The sequence below is a fragment of the Acipenser ruthenus genome, chromosome 50, assembly GCF_902713425.1.
Source record: "Acipenser ruthenus chromosome 50, fAciRut3.2 maternal haplotype, whole genome shotgun sequence".
Taxonomy (NCBI): Eukaryota; Metazoa; Chordata; class Actinopteri; order Acipenseriformes; family Acipenseridae; genus Acipenser; species Acipenser ruthenus.
In genome coordinates, this window is record NC_081238.1 from 4,962,521 (window position 1) to 4,975,625 (window position 13,105).

General features: G+C 40.4%; 10 non-coding genes across 10 annotated transcripts; all 10 read left to right on the forward strand.

Moving 5' to 3' along the window:
- Nucleotides 1-1,128: 1,128 nt before the first annotated feature.
- On the forward strand, nucleotides 1,129-1,200 carry trnah-gug (transfer RNA histidin (anticodon GUG)). Its single transcript has one exon. It is a non-coding gene; the product is annotated as a tRNA-His (tRNA).
- A 310-nt stretch (nucleotides 1,201-1,510) lies between these two features.
- On the forward strand, nucleotides 1,511-1,582 carry trnag-ucc (transfer RNA glycine (anticodon UCC)). The gene has a single exon. It is a non-coding gene; the product is annotated as a tRNA-Gly (tRNA).
- A 1,966-nt stretch (nucleotides 1,583-3,548) lies between these two features.
- Nucleotides 3,549-3,620, forward strand: trnah-gug (transfer RNA histidin (anticodon GUG)). Its single transcript has one exon. It is a non-coding gene; the product is annotated as a tRNA-His (tRNA).
- Nucleotides 3,621-3,929: 309 nt separating this feature from the next.
- On the forward strand, nucleotides 3,930-4,001 carry trnag-ucc (transfer RNA glycine (anticodon UCC)). The gene has a single exon. It is a non-coding gene; the product is annotated as a tRNA-Gly (tRNA).
- A 1,968-nt stretch (nucleotides 4,002-5,969) lies between these two features.
- trnah-gug (transfer RNA histidin (anticodon GUG)) lies at nucleotides 5,970-6,041 on the forward strand. The gene has a single exon. It is a non-coding gene; the product is annotated as a tRNA-His (tRNA).
- Nucleotides 6,042-6,351: 310 nt separating this feature from the next.
- trnag-ucc (transfer RNA glycine (anticodon UCC)) lies at nucleotides 6,352-6,423 on the forward strand. Its single transcript has one exon. It is a non-coding gene; the product is annotated as a tRNA-Gly (tRNA).
- Nucleotides 6,424-8,383: 1,960 nt separating this feature from the next.
- trnah-gug (transfer RNA histidin (anticodon GUG)) lies at nucleotides 8,384-8,455 on the forward strand. The gene has a single exon. It is a non-coding gene; the product is annotated as a tRNA-His (tRNA).
- Nucleotides 8,456-8,765: 310 nt separating this feature from the next.
- On the forward strand, nucleotides 8,766-8,837 carry trnag-ucc (transfer RNA glycine (anticodon UCC)). The gene has a single exon. It is a non-coding gene; the product is annotated as a tRNA-Gly (tRNA).
- A 1,966-nt stretch (nucleotides 8,838-10,803) lies between these two features.
- Nucleotides 10,804-10,875, forward strand: trnah-gug (transfer RNA histidin (anticodon GUG)). The gene has a single exon. It is a non-coding gene; the product is annotated as a tRNA-His (tRNA).
- A 310-nt stretch (nucleotides 10,876-11,185) lies between these two features.
- On the forward strand, nucleotides 11,186-11,257 carry trnag-ucc (transfer RNA glycine (anticodon UCC)). Its single transcript has one exon. It is a non-coding gene; the product is annotated as a tRNA-Gly (tRNA).
- The last annotated feature ends 1,848 nt before the right edge of the window (nucleotides 11,258-13,105 follow it).

Consider the following 13,105-nt stretch of genomic DNA (forward strand, 5'->3'; position numbering starts at 1 on the left):
CCTGTTAGGGGCAGTCTGATTTGCTTTACCTGGCGGCTAGCATTTCTATGGGCATCGAGAGGTGGTCGCTATAAATGAGGAAACTTGTTAAGATAGGATTTAGTTTCGATATGCATACATACACATAAAAAATAAACAAAACAAAACTGTGTCTCGTTGTTTTGCAAAGGGATGCACTGCAATTTGTTATATTTTATTTTATTCTTGCGAGCACGCAGCTGTTTTATATATTCATTTTAAATAGATTGGGGGAAATTGGTACTGTGTACTTTACAAATGTAATCTAGATTGTAACGAGACCATTCAAGTGCTGACGTTGTTGTCTACTTTGTATGTACCACAAAAAGAACAGATTTGCTGAACTGGTTAATTAACCTTACTATAAAAAACTGATAGATCCAAGTATTTTATATAAACTGCAATACTATAATATGTGGTAACTAGTTGAATTAACTTCACTATAAGAAACTGCTAGATTAAGAGTTTGTTTAATTGTATCATCTCTATATGTATCTACTAGACAATTGTTAGATGGTGAAGTGAAAGTGGAATTGTCATATTGTTTACATTGTTGTTAATGTGCTTGAGATTTTGAAAACAATTATTAATTAAAACTTGTAAAGATTATTTTTGGAGTATGATTGCTTGATTTCTCCTGGATAAAAGAGTTTGTGCGGGAACCAACCACTCGAGGTCCTTGTCCTCAATAAACACACGGTGGCGTAGTGAAAATAACATAAATTTCGCTATCTGTATATAAAGACCTGCTACACTTCAATACTACTGCCGCTACTCGGACACCACACACGGAATCATTGTAAACACACCGCCATAGCACAGGCTGCCGACCAGCCATAACGCCGCCGTCACGAGAGCCTCCCGTTCCCTTACATCCTGCTTCCTATTCCGCTCCCCCTTGTCTTTAAAACCAGCCTTTGAAATGAGCCAGGTAAAGGGGAATCATCCTCTGATTGGCGCAGGGAAAGAAACGAAAGATTCTAAAAATGAAAGTAGCCTAATTAAAACAATAAAACAAAACACATAGCAGCGACCTGCTGCAATTGTTCTGCCGTGTGTGTAGCACGGAGTGCCCAGCTGACAAAACAAACACGAGCTTCTCGGTAGTTCGCCGTGATCGTATAGTGGTTAGTACTTTGCGTTGTGGCCGCAACAACCCCGGTTCGAATCCGGGTCACGGCAGGTGCAATCCTCACACGGCAGAGAAGCTTGTTCTTTTTTTTCACACGCCATCTTCATGGCATGCACCTTTTTGAAAGAAAATAGAATACAATAATTGCTTCATCGTGTTAGTACAGGCATGATGCACACCAGCCTGCTGTGTATGAAATAATAATTACAGAAATAATCAATCTATAAACACCATAAAAATCTCCCACAAACACCAGTCGCTGTATTAACGCTTATCGAGTAGAGGCAAGACGTGACCTGTCCCAGCAGCCAACGTTACAGTGGCTTAATTCAATCTTTGAAGGTGATTTTGAGAACGGAGGCGTTGGTGGTATAGTGGTGAGCATAGCTGCCTTCCAAGCAGTTGACCCGGGTTCGATTCCCGGCCAACGCAAGTCTTTTTTGAACTTTTTCATTTAACATTGGAATAAAGCGTAATACATTCCCCAACTAATTTGCCTTACTGGTTAATAGTCTTAAAAGCATAACTTTGAAAGTATCACTGTGAGTTATAATGATCTGTGAGGTGATATTAGTCACTACATTAAGCCCCATCAAACGAATGTGTTCATTTGGAATCATGCATTGATAATGCGTTGTCGAGAAAACTGCAAATATGTATGGAAGCGTGAGTTGAATGATTAATCACATTCTAAGGATTGATATGGTCCTGTTGTTCGTCCTGCCACATAACAATGGCGTTGCAGTTACATGCGCTGCAAAATCAAATATTTTAAATTAAACAACCATCTGATAAAACTTACTGCAGCCGGATTGTTTTAGACACACATGGGCGCATGAAAAAAATCAAACATATGTTACCAAAATAGTCATTGCTGTATGATGTACAGCAACTGTGAAATGAATGGTTTTATAATCTGTTATGTGAGACTTCTGTTGGATTTTTAAGCATTTGATTCCCTGTGTACACAAAGATGGCAGTCCTGATTTAACGAGTGGGCAAGCAGAGCTCTCAGTGACTGATTTTTCAGTCTTTTTCAGTCACGTGATTGAGCGCCTTCCCGGCAATGCATCGTAATTAGAAAAGTGTAATGGAAGATATTGAACACGGACACATCCGGGATTTGAACCCGGGAACTCGCGCACCCGAAGCAAGAATCATACCCCTAGATTAAACAGCCAAATGCTGGCGGCGATTTGGTTCCACGAGCTTCCAAAGAAGCGTAGACCTAGATGCTCTGTATTGAGGAATTAGTGTCACCTTTCTGTATGCCTGTTAGGGGCAGTCTGATTTGCTTTACCTGGCGGCTAGCATTTCTATGGGCATCGAGAGGTGGTCGCTATAAATGAGGAAACTTGTTAAGATAGGATTTAGTTTCGATATGCATACATACACATAAAAAATAAACAAAACAAAACAGTGTTTCGTTGTTTTGCAAAGGGATGCACTGCAATTTGTTATATTTTATTTTATTCTTGCGAGCACGCAGCTGTTTTATATATTCATTTTAAATAGATTGGGGGAAATTGGACTGTGTACTTTACAAATGTAATCTAGATTGTAACGAGACCATTCAAGTGCTGACGTTGTTGTCTACTTTGTATGTACCACAAAAAGAACAGATTTGCTGAACTGGTTAATTAACCTTACTATAAAAAACTGATAGACCCAAGTATTTTATATAAACTGCAATACTATAATATGTGGTAACTAGTTGAATTAACTTCACTATAAGAAACTGCTAGATTAAGAGTTTGTTTAATTGTATCATCTCTATATGTATCTACTAGACAATTGTTAGATGGTGAAGTGAAAGTGGAATTGTCATATTGTTTACATTGTTGTTAATGTGCTTGAGATTTTGAAAACAATTATTAATTAAAACTTGTAAAGATTATTTTTGGAGTATGATTGCTTGATTTCTCCTGGATAAAAGAGTTTGTGCGGGAACCAACCACTCGAGGTCCTTGTCCTCAATAAACACACGGTGGCGTAGTGAAAATAACATAAATTTCGATATCTGTATATAAAGACCTGCTACACTTCAATACTACTGCCGCTACTCGGACACCACACACGGAATCATTGTAAACACACCGCCATAGCACAGGCTGCCGACCAGCCATACCGCCGCCGTCACGAGAGCCTCCCGTTCCCTTACATCCTGCTTCCTATTCCGCTCCCCCTTGTCTTTAAAGCCAGCCTTTGAAATGAGCCAGGTAAAGGGGAATCATCCTCTGATTGGCGCAGGGAAAGAAACGAAAGATTCTAAAAATGAAAGTAGCCTAATTAAAACAATAAAACAAAACACATAGCAGCGACCTGCTGCAATTGTTCTGCCGTGTGTGTAGCACGGAGTGCCCAGCTGACAAAACAAACACGAGCTTCTCGGTAGTTCGCCGTGATCGTATAGTGGTTAGTACTTTGCGTTGTGGCCGCAACAACCCCGGTTCGAATCCGGGTCACGGCATGTGCAATCCTCACACGGCAGAGAAGCTTGTTTTTTTTTTCACACGCCATCTTCATGGTATGCACCTTTTTGAGAGAAAATAGAATACAATAATTGCTTCATCGTGTTAGTACAGGCATGATGCACACCAGCCTGCTGTGTATGAAATAATAATTACAGAAATAATCAATCTATAAACACCATAAAAATCTCCCACAAACACCAGTCGCTGTATTAACGCTTATCGAGTAGAGGCAAGACGGGACCTGTCCCAGCAGCCAACGTTACAGTGGCTTAATTCAATCTTTGAAGGTGATTTTGAGAACGGAGGCGTTGGTGGTATAGTGGTGAGCATAGCTGCCTTCCAAGCAGTTGACCCGGGTTCGATTCCCGGCCAACGCAAGTCTTTTTTGAACTTTTTCATTTAACATTGGAATAAAGCGTAATACATTCCCCAACTAATTTGCCTTACTGGTTAATAGTCTTAAAAGCATAACTTTGAAAGTATCACTGTGAGTTATAATGATCTGTGAGGTGATATTAGTCACTACATTAAGCCCCATCAAACGAATGTGTTCATTTGGAATCATGCATTGATAATGCGTTGTCGGGAAAACTGCAAATATGTATGGAAGCGTGAGTTGAATGATTAATCACATTCTAAGGATTGATATGGTCCTGTTGTTCGTCCTGCCACATAACAATGGCGTTGCAGTTACATGCGCTGCAAAATCAAATATTTTAAATTAAACAACCATCTGATAAAACTTACTGCAGCCGGATTGTTTTAGACACACATGGGCGCGTGAAAAAAAATCAAACATATGTTACCAAAATAGTCATTGCTGTATGATGTACAGCAACTGTGAAATTAATGGTTTTATAATCTGTTATGTGAGACTTCTGTTGAATTTTTAAGCATTTGATTCCCTGTGTACACAAAGATGGCAGTCCTGATTTAACGAGTGGGCAAGCAGAGCTCTCGGTGACTGATTTTTCAGTCTTTTTCAGTCACGTGATTGAGCGCCTTCCCGGCAATGCATCGTAATTAGAAAAGTGTAATGCAAGATATTGAACACGGACACATCCGGGATTTGAACCCGGGAACTCGCGCACCCGAAGCAAGAATCATACCCCTAGATTAAACAGCCAAATGCTGGCGGCGATTTGGTTCCACGAGCTTCCAAAGAAGCGTAGACCTAGATGCTCTGTATTGAGGAATTAGTGTCACCTTGCTGTGTGCCTGTTAGGGGCAGTCTGATTTGCTTTACCTGGCGGCTAGCATTTCTATGGGCATCGAGAGGTGGTCGCTATAAATGAGGAAACTTGTTAAGATAGGATTTAGTTTCGATATGCATACATACACATAAAAAATAAACAAAACAAAACTGTGTCTCGTTGTTTTGCAAAGGGATGCACTGCAATTTGTTATATTTTATTTTATTCTTGCGAGCACGCAGCTGTTTTATATATTCATTTTAAATAGATTGGGGGAAATTGGTACTGTGTACTTTACAAATGTAATCTAGATTGTAACGAGACCATTCAAGTGCTGACGTTGTTGTCTACTTTGTATGTACCACAAAAAGAACAGATTTGCTGAACTGGTTAATTAACCTTACTATAAAAAACTGATAGATCCAAGTATTTTATATAAACTGCAATACTATAATATGTGGTAACTAGTTGAATTAACTTCACTATAAGAAACTGCTAGATTAAGAGTTTGTTTAATTGTATCATCTCTATATGTATCTACTAGACAATTGTTAGATGGTGAAGTGAAAGTGGAATTGTCATATTGTTTACATTGTTGTTAATGTGCTTGAGATTTTGAAAACAATTATTAATTAAAACTTGTAAAGATTATTTTTGGAGTATGATTGCTTGATTTCTCCTGGATAAAAGAGTTTGTGCGGGAACCAACCACTCGAGGTCCTTGTCCTCAATAAACACACGGTGGCGTAGTGAAAATAACATAAATTTCGCTATCTGTATATAAAGACCTGCTACACTTCAATACTACTGCCGCTACTCGGACACCACACACGGAATCATTGTAAACACACCGCCATAGCACAGGCTGCCGACCAGCCATACCGCCGCCGTCACGAGAGCCTCCCGTTCCCTTACATCCTGCTTCCTATTCCGCTCCCCCTTGTCTTTAAAACCAGCCTTTGAAATGAGCCAGGTAAAGGGGAATCATCCTCTGATTGGCGCAGGGAAAGAAACGAAAGATTCTAAAAATGAAAGTAGCCTAATTAAAACAATAAAACAACACACATAGCAGCGACCTGCTGCAATTGTTCTGCCGTGTGTGTAGCACGGAGTGCCCAGCTGACAAAACAAACACGAGCTTCTCGGTAGTTCGCCGTGATCGTATAGTGGTTAGTACTTTGCGTTGTGGCCGCAACAACCCCGGTTCGAATCCGGGTCACGGCAGGTGCAATCCTCACACGGCAGAGAAGCTTGTTCTTTTTTTTCACACGCCATCTTCATGGCATGCACCTTTTTGAAAGAAAATAGAATACAATAATTGCTTCATCGTGTTAGTACAGGCATGATGCACACCAGCCTGCTGTGTATGAAATAATAATTACAGAAATAATCAATCTATAAACACCATAAAAATCTCCCACAAACACCAGTCGCTGTATTAACGCTTATCGAGTAGAGGCAAGACGTGACCTGTCCCAGCAGCCAACGTTACAGTGGCTTAATTCAATCTTTGAAGGTGATTTTGAGAACGGAGGCGTTGGTGGTATAGTGGTGAGCATAGCTGCCTTCCAAGCAGTTGACCCGGGTTCGATTCCCGGCCAACGCAAGTCTTTTTTGAACTTTTTCATTTAACATTGGAATAAAGCGTAATACATTCCCCAACTAATTTGCCTTACTGGTTAATAGTCTTAAAAGCATAACTTTGAAAGTATCACTGTGAGTTATAATGATCTGTGAGGTGATATTAGTCACTACATTAAGCCCCATCAAACGAATGTGTTCATTTGGAATCATGCATTGATAATGCGTTGTCGGGAAAACTGCAAATATGTATGGAAGCGTGAGTTGAATGATTAATCACATTCTAAGGATTGATATGGTCCTGTTGTTCGTCCTGCCACATAACAATGGCGTTGCAGTTACATGCGCTGCAAAATCAAATATTTAAAATTAAACAACCATCTGATAAAACTTACTGCAGCCGGATTGTTTTAGACACACATGGGCGCATGAAAAAAATCAAACATATGTTACCAAAATAGTCATTGCTGTATGATGTACAGCAACTGTGAAATGAATGGTTTTATAATCTGTTATGTGAGACTTCTGTTGAATTTTTAAGCACTTGATTCCCTGTGTACACAAAGATGGCAGTCCTGATTTAACGAGTGGGCAAGCAGAGCTCTCGGTGACTGATTTTTCAGTCTTTTTCAGTCACGTGATTGAGCGCCTTCCCGGCAATGCATCGTAATTAGAAAAGTGTAATGCAAGATACTGAACACGGACACATCCGGGATTTGAACCCGGGAACTCGCGCACCCGAAGCAAGAATCATACCCCTAGATTAAACAGCCAAATGCTGGCGGCGATTTGGTTCCACGAGCTTCCAAAGAAGCGTAGACCTAGATGCTCTGTATTGAGGAATTAGTGTCACCTTTCTGTATGCCTGTTAGGGGCAGTCTGATTTGCTTTACCTGGCGGCTAGCATTTCTATGGGCATCGAGAGGTGGTCGCTATAAATGAGGAAACTTGTTAAGATAGGATTTAGTTTCGATATCCATACATAAAAAATAAACAAAACAAAACTGTGTCTCGTTGTTTTGCAAAGGGATGCACTGCAATTTGTTATATTTTATTTTATTCTTGCGAGCACGCAGCTGTTTTATATATTCATTTTAAATAGATTGGGGGAAATTGGACTGTGTACTTTACAAATGTAATCTAGATTGTAACGAGACCATTCAAGTGCTGACGTTGTTGTCTACTTTGTATGTACCACAAAAAGAACAGATTTGCTGAACTGGTTAATTAACCTTACTATAAAAAACTGATAGATCCAAGTATTTTATATAAACTGCAATACTATAATATGTGGTAACTAGTTGGATTAACTTCACTATAAGAAACTGCTAGATTAAGAGTTTGTTTAATTGTATCATCTCTATATGTATCTACTAGACAATTGTTAGATGGTGAAGTGAAAGTGGAATTGTCATATTGTTTACATTGTTGTTAATGTGCTTGAGATTTTGAAAACAATTATTAATTAAAACTTGTAAAGATTATTTTTGGAGTATGATTGCTTGATTTCTCCTGGATAAAAGAGTTTGTGCGGGAACCAACCACTCGAGGTCCTTGTCCTCAATAAACACACGGTGGCGTAGTGAAAATAACATAAATTTCGCTATCTGTATATAAAGACCTGCTACACTTCAATACTACTGCCGCTACTCGGACACCACACACGGAATCATTGTAAACACACCGCCATAGCACAGGCTGCCGACCAGCCATACCACCGCCGTCACGAGAGCCTCCCGTTCCCTTACATCCTGCTTCCTATTCCGCTCCCCCTTGTCTTTAAAACCAGCCTTTGAAATGAGCCAGGTAAAGGGGAATCATCCTCTGATTGGTGCAGGGAAAGAAACGAAATATTCTAAAAATGAAAGTAGCCTAATTAAAACAATAAAACAAAACACATAGCAGCGACCTGCTGCAATTGTTCTGCCGTGTGTGTAGCACGGAGTGCCCAGCTGACAAAACAAACACGAGCTTCTCGGTAGTTCGCCGTGATCGTATAGTGGTTAGTACTTTGCGTTGTGGCCGCAACAACCCCGGTTCAAATCCGGGTCACGGCAGGTGCAATCCTCACACGGCAGAGAAGCTTGTTCTTTTTTTTCACATGCAATCTTCATGGCATGCACCTTTTTGAAAGAAAATAGAATACAATAATTGCTTCATCGTGTTAGTACAGGCATGATGCACACCAGCCTGCTCTGTATGAAATAATAATTACAGAAATAATCAATCTATAAACACCATAAAAATCTCCCACAAACACCAGTCGCTGTATTAACGCTTATCGAGTAGATGCAAGACGTGACCTGTCCCAGCAGCCAACGTTACAGTGGCTTAATTCAATCTTTGAAGGTGATTTTGAGAACGGAGGCGTTGGTGGTATAGTGGTGAGCATAGCTGCCTTCCAAGCAGTTGACCCGGGTTCGATTCCCGGCCAACGCAAGTCTTTTTTGAACTTTTTCATTTAACATTGGAATAAAGCGTAATACATTCCCCAACTAATTTGCCTTACTGGTTAATAGTCTTAAAAGCATAACTTTGAAAGTATCACTGTGAGTTATGATGATCTGTGAGGTGATATTAGTCACTACATTAAGCCCCATCAAACGAATGTGTTCATTTGGAATCATGCATTGATAATGCGTTGTCGGGAAAACTGCAAATATGTATGGAAGCGTGAGTTGAATGATTAATCACATTCTAAGGATTGATATGGTCCTGTTGTTCGTCCTGCCACATAACAATGGCGTTGCAGTTACATGCGCTGCAAAATCAAATATTTTAAATTAAACAACCATCTGATAAAACTTACTGCAGCCGGATTGTTTTAGACACACATGGGCGCATGAAAAAAATCAAACATATGTTACCAAAATAGTCATTGCTGTATGATGTACAGCAACTGTGAAATGAATGGTTTTATAATCTGTTATGTGAGACTTCTGTTGGATTTTTAAGCATTTGATTCCCTGTGTACACAAAGATGGCAGTCCTGATTTAACGAGTGGGCAAGCAGAGCTCTCAGTGACTGATTTTTCAGTCTTTTTCAGTCACGTGATTGAGCGCCTTCCCGGCAATGCATCGTAATTAGAAAAGTGTAATGGAAGATATTGAACACGGACACATCCGGGATTTGAACCCGGGAACTCGCGCACCCGAAACAAGAATCATACCCCTAGATTAAACAGCCAAATGCTGGCGGCGATTTGGTTCCACGAGCTTCCAAAGAAGCGTAGACCTAGATGCTCTGTATTGAGGAATTAGTGTCACCTTTCTGTATGCCTGTTAGGGGCAGTCTGATTTGCTTTACCTGGCGGCTAGCATTTCTATGGGCATCGAGAGGTGGTCGCTATAAATGAGGAAACTTGTTAAGATAGGATTTAGTTTCGATATGCATACATACACATAAAAAATAAACAAAACAAAACAGTGTTTCGTTGTTTTGCAAAGGGATGCACTGCAATTTGTTATATTTTATTTTATTCTTGCGAGCACGCAGCTGTTTTATATATTCATTTTAAATAGATTGGGGGAAATTGGACTGTGTACTTTACAAATGTAATCTAGATTGTAACGAGACCATTCAAGTGCTGACGTTGTTGTCTACTTTGTATGTACCACAAAAAGAACAGATTTGCTGAACTGGTTAATTAACCTTACTATAAAAAACTGATAGATCCAAGTATTTTATATAAACTGCAATACTATAATATGTGGTAACTAGTTGGATTAACTTCACTATAAGAAACTGCTAGATTAAGAGTTTGTTTAATTGTATCATCTCTATATGTATCTACTAGACAATTGTTAGATGGTGAAGTGAAAGTGGAATTGTCATATTGTTTACATTGTTGTTAATGTGCTTGAGATTTTGAAAACAATTATTAATTAAAACTTGTAAAGATTATTTTTGGAGTATGATTGCTTGATTTCTCCTGGATAAAAGAGTTTGTGCGGGAACCAACCACTCGAGGTCCTTGTCCTCAATAAACACACGGTGGCGTAGTGAAAATAACATAAATTTCGCTATCTGTATATAAAGACCTGCTACACTTCAATACTACTGCCGCTACTCGGACACCACACACGGAATCATTGTAAACACACCGCCATAGCACAGGCTGCCGACCAGCCATACCACCGCCGTCACGAGAGCCTCCCGTTCCCTTACATCCTGCTTCCTATTCCGCTCCCCCTTGTCTTTAAAACCAGCCTTTGAAATGAGCCAGGTAAAGGGGAATCATCCTCTGATTGGTGCAGGGAAAGAAACGAAATATTCTAAAAATGAAAGTAGCCTAATTAAAACAATAAAACAAAACACATAGCAGCGACCTGCTGCAATTGTTCTGCCGTGTGTGTAGCACGGAGTGCCCAGCTGACAAAACAAACACGAGCTTCTCGGTAGTTCGCCGTGATCGTATAGTGGTTAGTACTTTGCGTTGTGGCCGCAACAACCCCGGTTCAAATCCGGGTCACGGCAGGTGCAATCCTCACACGGCAGAGAAGCTTGTTCTTTTTTTTCACATGCAATCTTCATGGCATGCACCTTTTTGAAAGAAAATAGAATACAATAATTGCTTCATCGTGTTAGTACAGGCATGATGCACACCAGCCTGCTCTGTATGAAATAATAATTACAGAAATAATCAATCTATAAACACCATAAAAATCTCCCACAAACACCAGTCGCTGTATTAACGCTTATCGAGTAGATGCAAGACGTGACCTGTCCCAGCAGCCAACGTTACAGTGGCTTAATTCAATCTTTGAAGGTGATTTTGAGAACGGAGGCGTTGGTGGTATAGTGGTGAGCATAGCTGCCTTCCAAGCAGTTGACCCGGGTTCGATTCCCGGCCAACGCAAGGCTTTTTTGAACTTTTTCATTTAACATTGGAATAAAGCGTAATACATTCCCCAACTAATTTGCCTTACTGGTTAATAGTCTTAAAAGCATAACTTTGAAAGTATCACTGTGAGTTATAATGATCTGTGAGGTGATATTAGTCACTACATTAAGCCCCATCAAACGAATGTGTTCATTTGGAATCATGCATTGATAATGCGTTGTCGGGAAAACTGCAAATATGTATGGAAGCGTGAGTTGAATGATTAATCACATTCTAAGGATTGATATGGTCCCGTAGTTCGTCCTGCCACATAACAATGGCGTTGCAGTTACATGCGCTGCAAAATCAAATATTTAAAATTAAACAACCATCTGATAAAACTTACTGCAGCCGGATTGTTTTAGACACACATGGGCGCATGAAAAAAATCAAACATATGTTACCAAAATAGTCATTGCTGTATGATGTACAGCAACTGTGAAATGAATGGTTTTATAATCTGTTATGTGAGACTTCTGTTGAATTTTTAAGCATTTGATTCCCTGTGTACACAAAGATGGCAGTCCTGATTTAACGAGTGGGCAAGCAGAGCTCTCGGTGACTGATTTGTCTGTCTTTTTCAGTCACGTGATTGAGCGCCTTCCCGGCAATGCATCGTAATTAGAAAAGTGTAATGGAAGATATTGAACACGGACACATCCGGGATTTGAACCCGGGAACTCGCGCACCCAAAGCAAGAATCATACCCCTAGATTAAACAGCCAAATGCTGGCGGCGATTTGGTTCCACGAGCTTCCAAAGAAGCGTAGACCTAGATGCTCTGTATTGAGGAATTAGTGTCACCTTGCTGTGTGCCTGTTAGGGGCAGTCTGATTTGCTTTACCTGACGGCTAGCATTTCTATGGGCATCGAGAGGTGGTCGCTATAAATGAGGAAACTTGTTAAGATAGGATTTAGTTTCGATATGCATACATACACATAAAAAATAAACAAAACAAAACTGTGTTTCGTTGTTTTGCAAAGGGATGCACTGCAATTTGTTATATTTTATTTTATTCTTGCGAGCACGCAGCTGTTTTATATATTCATTTTAAATAGATTGGGGGAAATTGGTACTGTGTACTTTACAAATGTAATCTAGATTGTAAAGAGACCATTCAAGTGCTGACGTTGTTGTCTACTTTGTATGTACCACAAAAAGAACAGATTTGCTGAACTGGTTAATTAACCTTACTATAAAAAACTGATAGATCCAAGTATTTTATATAAACTGCAATACTATAATATGTGGTAACTAGTTGAATTAACCAGCACGCCTTGTTCACCTGGTAGAGTTAACAGTGCCATGGGAGGACGCTGTAGATGAGGCGTATGAGAGGAAGAAACTGTGGTATGCTCAACTAGCCACTGAAGCGGAACAGCGAGGATGGAGAGTTCGGGTTTACCCAGTGGAAGTGGGTTGTCAAGGATTTGTGGCACACTCTACAACCCGGTTTCTCAGAGACGTCGGATTCAGTGGCCAAGAGTTGCGACGCACAGTGAAGAACTTATCTGAAGCAGCAGAGAGGAGCAGCAACTGGCTGTGGTTGAGACGGAAAGATTCTGGCTGGGGACAGGTAAGTAAGCTGGGCTGAGTTGAGTGGGGGACGGAGGGGGGTGATGCTGGGATGCCAGAATCACCGTCAAGCCCTCTTGAGGTGTCGTGGGCTAGTCGACGAAACACTGAGGATGGAAGGTGCCCACTTGAAAACCCCAGAGATGTACCCTATTTAGCTCAATCCAGACGGTTGTCATGCTGATGCGCTGGGGAGGCCGCACTTTGGTTGATCCCCGGAGCCAGCATCGCAGCCGTTGTGTGTGCTG